This window comes from Sycon ciliatum, chromosome 2 (genome assembly GCF_964019385.1).
Source record: "Sycon ciliatum chromosome 2, ocSycCili1.1, whole genome shotgun sequence".
In the NCBI taxonomy this organism is placed as follows: Eukaryota; Metazoa; Porifera; class Calcarea; order Leucosolenida; family Sycettidae; genus Sycon; species Sycon ciliatum.
Window position 1 is genome coordinate 45,038,504 of NC_088644.1, and position 7,179 is coordinate 45,045,682.

Genomic DNA, 7,179 nt, shown 5'->3' on the forward strand with positions numbered 1-7,179 from the left:
CTCAGTTGGCTGCTGCACGTAGATATCCTTTGCTGACTTACTAACACAAGCCTAGGAAATGAGCTACACGTACATGTACATGTACATGCACCCGAGACTAGATTGCTGATGTATACCAGGGCTATGAGTGGCACGCATTGGTCACATGCCAGTGCTACTGTGCATGTATGTTCGACATGTCATGAGCTCAAACACACAAGCTTATCGATAGCGTGACATGTCACAGGAATATTTCCTAACAATACATAGGAAAGGATAAGAACCAATATGACGCCAATCAAAGAACATGGCTGGCTGCTACACAGACAGTCGTCGAAAATAGCTCTTGGTCGGCTGAACTCAGCCTCATAATATTATGACTTTTACATTGCGCCTGCGCCTGCGGCAAACCCGCTTATCACTGCTTGTCATCAAGATGTCATGAGATGAACAGCATGAAATTGTGGAACGTGCCAAAAACATTCTTGCTAGTCGCTATATTATGTGCGTACATGTGCGTATAGGCGATGTACAAGAGCCCCAATCAGCAAGACTGAACGAAGTGAAGGCAAGTCTTACCAGGGCGCTCAGATACCCACAGGGTCGTGTCAAATGCATAGAGAGACGGAAAGTGACATCTGGGCTCCTAGCCTCCATCAAACCGGTGCATTGCCTTCGCACAACATAGTTTGGGACATAGCTTGTTCACATGTCAATATTATCATATATTCTTTATTCACTTCTTTCGAAGCCGATAACCCAGACCCATCGGGAAATATTTCCGTGGGTTGGACAGCAAAAAGAATGTGAAAAAATAAAAAAATCTTAAAACCAAAGGGACATGAAATAGGGGAAGGAAGAGGAAGAAAGGAAAGAAACTCAATCCGAACTCCAACATCAAAACAATAATAAAGTATTTGCAGCGACAGGCAAAGTACATCAACCAATGAAGGGAGTAGCAAAGGAAATATCTTTATCAGTCGTTATTCAAGTCTCTGGGCTATTGAGCATGAAAACACAGAAGATGTGCATCTACATGTTAAGGACAGTTCTAAGTATTTTAACCGACCCTTGGATAGCCTCCTGCTACACAATAGCCAGGTCTCCTCCCTGCACAGTCCGAAAGCATTGAGGAGTCTCTATCACGAAGCCTCCCAGGGCACCGACAACCACAGGGACCATGTCAACCTGGGTGAGGGACCAAGTCCTGGAAATCTCCCGCTTCAAGTCATAATATTTCGAGCGCTTTTCAGCCATTTTCTTATTGATGTTGGTCTCACCAGGAACGTTGATATCTATAATGTGTGCGATGCGCTCCTTGTCATTAACAAGGAGCAGATCGGGCCTGTTCGCAGATAGTTTCAGGTCAGTTGGGACCGAATACTCCCAATAGAGCCGATACCGATCACTTTTGACCAATGCCTTGAGCTGGTGGTCGAAGCGTGAAGCACCAGTAGGTAGATCTCGTGCTCTACACATTTGGAAGTGCACATACTTTACTATCCGGTTATGACGTTCATTATTATTGTTGTGAAAAGAAGAAGGACAAAATGTTACAAGTTATGACTTACTGTCCACCAACGTTACCAGATCTTATACGGTCAGCGAGTGCGACGAAGTGGCACAAAACTGACAAGGAATACTGAGACATTGACTGTATAATAACCTGGTTACGTTGGTGGACAGTTAGTCATAACTTGTAACATTTTGTCCTTCTTCTTTTCACAATTATTTAATTGGCTCACCATCCGAGTTACATTATTATAATTATTTGAAACTCGGGTATTGAGCCAATTATAAAAGTAGAAAGGAAAAGGACACATGGAAATGAGTTAAGAGTAACTCTCCACCACTGTTACTAGACACTACTTGGTCCGACTTATTAAAATGTGCGCTTCGCTTCAAAACTCAAGCGGCTTAGCCTATGTCCAAAGGAGCACCTGTACTAAAAATCGACCAAGAGACGATAGATAGATAACTACTGTGTCGTTTCTTGGCCTGACCTTCTAGTTTTCATCTCTGCTGGTGTCTCAGGGCGCTTCTTCAAGTGCGTCAACCTGCAAAACGTCGCCATTTTTTTCATCGCCTCCAAGCTACACTGCGCTTCCTTGATTTTTTAACCCCATAGGCACGATTTAGACGATCGACTTCGCCTCCTCCTCGTGCAGTACGACTGCCAGAATGGTGGCTGTAGGTGTTTTCGCCTGACGCTCCCACGACACTTTCAAATTAGGCGAACAAGTAAACCACCACGCATAAAAAAAATCACTTCTCATCACCATGTGCCGCGTGCGTAGAACTACTGAGTCTGGTCTGTGTCGACATGACTGTCACACAGTCAGCTGCATCAGACCATGCGTGCTCTTCCCTGCCTGTTCCACGAATCCACTGGCCCCGGAGACTGGCGATCTTGTGACGCATCGCGATCGCGGCTCCGAGGAGTCGGCGAGGACTCCGCACCATTCACGTTTTCACCCTTTCTGCGCTTCAGTTTGCCAGCCAGGTTGTCGCCTGAAAGTCGACCTCAAGGGCGATTGTTTATATCGATCAACTTCTGGACGATTTCTTCTGTGCTCTTAATTCGTCGGCCACCACGTCGTGAACGAATGCGAGAGAGATCAGCACAAACTGGACGGAGCGATGCAGGTGCTTTCTGCACGAGTTTCTGGATGACGCGTTTGCTGAACTTGATTCTTCCAAGGAAACAGCGACTGCAGCGATTTCAATCCGCCAGGAAGCACTTGAGAACGATCGCCCAGGGGTATCTGGTACTCCGTGACAATTCCCCATCGCAGTGGGGTGTTGATTTCAGCACCAGGCCTTCTCTGTGTTGCGCGAGAAGCAACAGGAGTCCTCTGACGACAAAATTTGCACGCAAAATGCTCGAGTCGACTAGGATCCTGAGACGCTGCCTCCTTTGGGGTTGGAGCCATTTCTTCTTCAACATCACGAATCGACAACTGAAGGATAGTGTTAGGTAGCTGGAAAGTTTGTTCCGTCCTGAGATTATTTGAAATTGTTTGGCTGACGTTCGAAGCGAAACGCACATTTTAATAAGTCGGACCATGTATATACAGTCAGAAAGTGCAACAACTAGGCACAAAACTGACAGAGTACTGAGACATTCGACGTCCTGACACCTAGCTTCAACACATCGCCGCGCAAAGCTTTCCCTTCTCTACTCATCTTTGATATTTATGACCCACCCAAGTTGGGTGGTGTGCTGCTTTGCTGTTTCGAATTGTAGTTAGACCACTTTGTCAAATATCCTACTGGTCTCGTAATTGTCCAGTAACAATCGACATTCTTTGTTCTGTTGGGACTGTAGCTTGTGCTCGTTTTCGTTGCGCTTGCCTTCCCCTCTTTAGTCTTTCCATAACCTTGAACCATCCAAGTTGGAAGGCTGTCGGTTAGCGCTACGGAGATGTGTTGAAGCTAGGTGTCAGGACGTCGAATGTCTCAGTACTCTGTCAGTTTTGTGCCTAGTTGTTGCACTTTCTGACTGTATATAGTATCTAGTTACAGTGGTGGAGAGTTCCTCTTAACTCGTTTCCAAACATGTGTATGTCTTTTTCCTTTCTACTTTTATTATTGGCTCAATACCCGAGTTTCAAACTATTATTGTGGTTCGAGTCCTGGTGGTGACAGTCAATTTTTTCTTCAGACTTTTCCCGTTTGTCTCTTTCCCTCAAACCAGTTAATATGTTATTATTATTATTATTTATTCTTGTTTTACTAGGGAATTCCCAACAGGCGACGACGCCTTTTTACAGGGAACCCTAGGAACATTTTGATAGATGCGCGAAATTCAGCTGGTGACCTGGGCGTACGGCTAGCTGGTGGCAGTGCATTCCACCTATCAGCACCTTTTTCTTCTTTTTTTTACTATTGACACAGCCCTACTGGAAAACAGGTGGAAAACAAAAAGAAACGAGGAAAAGGCGAAAACATAGGGGATGTAGGGACGACGTGCTGATGTGCTGCCTAAGTAAGGTATTGCACTGAAGCCAAATCGGGTGTCAGCGCGGGGAAGAACAAGAGCAGCAGAAACTTGTCCACGAGTGGTGGCTGCAGTGTGGGGACCATTTGCTCATTATTGTTCGCTTACTCCATCTTCCCCTCTTCGCTCTGACCATTATCTAGGACGTTATCTATACTGGAGATGACCATTTCGTTAATATCATTATTCCACGATCACGGCATGTGCCGGTATAGATTTTTCAGAAAGTAATATTGGTACATCAAGAGATGCGTTAGACCATCACACCATGCCAGGTCATTGCGCTGGCGATGCCGAATGAGCAAAACTGGTTTCACTTTGGTGCAGTGCTTGTACGTTTGTGATCTGCAAGTACAACTGCAGGGCAGATATGTATTGAGGGCGTGGGCGGATGGCGGAAAGGGTGAAGAGCCGGACCAGAGGAGCATCGACAATACACAATGGCCTGAAACTTACTGGATATAGCATCACTGGCCGCTCGCAAGGGTTCCTGACCTGGCTGGAACAGTCAATTTCTCTATAGATTATTCGATTCTCATGCCCTCAAGATGGCGAGCGCTGCAGCCCTTGGCATTATCCGCCTGGCTCGTGAGTCACTGTACCCGCACGTGGTGATCCAATGTGCGAATTGACAGTCAGCTAACCGTCTGGCAGGCTTCATACGCAACCACATCCAACTGGTGAGACTTCATGCCAAGACCTGCAGGTCGTCTGACCCTCACGTGTCCAACTCACACTATCTGCTCACATGTCCCAGCCACTCTATATGCTGGATATGTACATGGACTCTTACACTTATCTTCTCATTGTTCACCCTGAAAAAGTGTGCTTTTGATAAACTCAAACAATCCCCCTAGCCTGGGTGGTGCATAACACCGACAACAGGTAGACGGTTTTTTTTGGGGGGGGGGGGGGGAGGCGGTGCACTCATTCGGGGTCCAGGCAGCGCACGCATACAGGAACATGCCCCTGATATGTATTCCAACTTTACATAGGTGAATGGCCAACATACCAATCTGAACCACCAGAAGTCTGCGTCACAGAAGTCGAGTTTTGGCTGTTGTAGCGCATGCCACTTGTACATTGCACAACACAGCCTGTCACAGTTTGTCAGCAACATGCCTTCGGACAACCTACATCCCATGGTTAAACTAGCAGAGAAGCAACTTGTAAGCCCGAACATGGGCACACAGGCGATGTGCAGGTGAGTAAAATCATAGAGGCCGTCAAGTACAGACTAGTGCATCCCTTAAACAAATGGGTCAGACTAAAGTGAACTATTTACTGAAGTACTTGAACTACGACTGACCCAAGTATATATTGGACATGGGCTGACGGGGGTCATACGTTTCTAGTGTAGACATGGTAAATGGCATTACTGGCAAACAAACACTGCTGCAATATTGAGTTTGATGAACATCGGACAAAGGAATTTACCAAAGCCACATCTTTTGTTTTTATTTGTTTTATTCCCCTTCATCGTGTTTCACTGTGTCCAAAAAAGACACCAATAAATACCAAACACATGCACAATACAATGTGACGTTCAAGTACGATGTAAGTTTTCTGAAGTCCAAACGTAGGAGGTTTGATGATCGGTGTATAGTGGTGAATTCTTGGACAGCATGTTCTTAACCGTGATCCTAGGTACTGCTCTGTAATGTAATTGTGGTTCGTACATTGCAGGTTGGCTAGTAGGCATCATAAAGAGTGTGTGGTGAGTGGGTTTCGTCTTCATCTGTACATGTACATGTACGCGTGCTTGTTCTATTTCGACTACGCCATAATTACTCACATAAGACTACTTTACTCAGGTGTAAAAATGCAAGTGCGGCAATGGATCATGTATGAAAAGAAGACGTGTAAGATACATGAGGAATGTCTCACAGGTGTTCGGCAAGATACCTGCTATTGAAAGGTTTTACAGTTCATTCGTTATCTAAAATGTCATGCGGTCATCATAATTATTATCTATCTCAACCCAGATTGCACGACACAATAGACCTGTCGTGTTCATGCCGTTAGCAGCACGCCGCTGCTACTAGTACTTGAACAATGCTCCAAGTGCTGTTCTCAAGGCCCACCTACACCTGTTTAGGGTAGAGTCAGCTGATATTCTAAGTTTCTTCAATGACTGTATACGTCTTAGTGCTCTGATGCGTACCTGCATGTACTGGAGGAGAGCCAAGAGAGTTCTGTCACTTGTCAGCAACATGCCTTCGTACAACCTGCATGCCATCGTGAAACGTGCAGAGCAACTGCTCTTGACATTCCTCACACGGCCTACCGAAGATGTGCTATTGACGAAATCACAGATGCTGTCAAGTACAGACTAATGCATCACGGGTCGAAATAAACCAGACTAAATCATTATTTAACTGAAGTAGTTGAACGACGACTGATCCAAGGCCAGGGTGGCACCCAAATGCTCGCATGCCTTCCCTCTGAATATTGTACAATTACACTAGATACTCTTAACAATAATAACGGATACAATTACACTAGATACTCTAACACAGTAGATACTCTAGATACTCTAACAATTTTATCAAACATTATGATAATTACGAAGTAGTGGTTGCGACTACGGCGATGATTTGTAGGAAAGGGTTTGCTCCCCACACTGGAGCTCGCGCTATTCCGACTTTGTATTGAGCAGGGAGTGGTGCTTTCTTGCAGGTTTTCCGAGTAGAAGGTTCGATGGACTTCTCGTGTGCTCTGGATGGCAGTCGTGAGTCAGTCAAGTGTCAAGTAAAGTCGTCGGAATAGCGCGAGCTCCAGTGTGGGGAGCAAACCTTTCTTATTATGATAATTACCACATCAAATGCTGCGGAGACCTATCCAGAATCGGCAATATGCTGACCCTGGCCTGGAGATCTGCAACTACAATCAGCTTCTACTTTGCAACATTAATTTGGCCGTCACAAGAATTCAGCGTATTCTTGCAGTTTTTTTCTTTTGTTTCGGGTTGTATTGGACCAATTAAGCATGTTTATAAGTTTGAACTGAATATGTCCATGCATTATGGAAATATTTATATGTTCCCAAAAGGGAACGTTGGCCGGATCGCGTACCAAAAAGACCCTGGCTTTTATGAAGGGAAGATTCAATATGATATAATGGATTATGTTGCCTTCTAAGTGTTTGTGGAGCAATGCAAACATGAATAAGCAAGAAAAAATATGTAATAATCGTCAAGG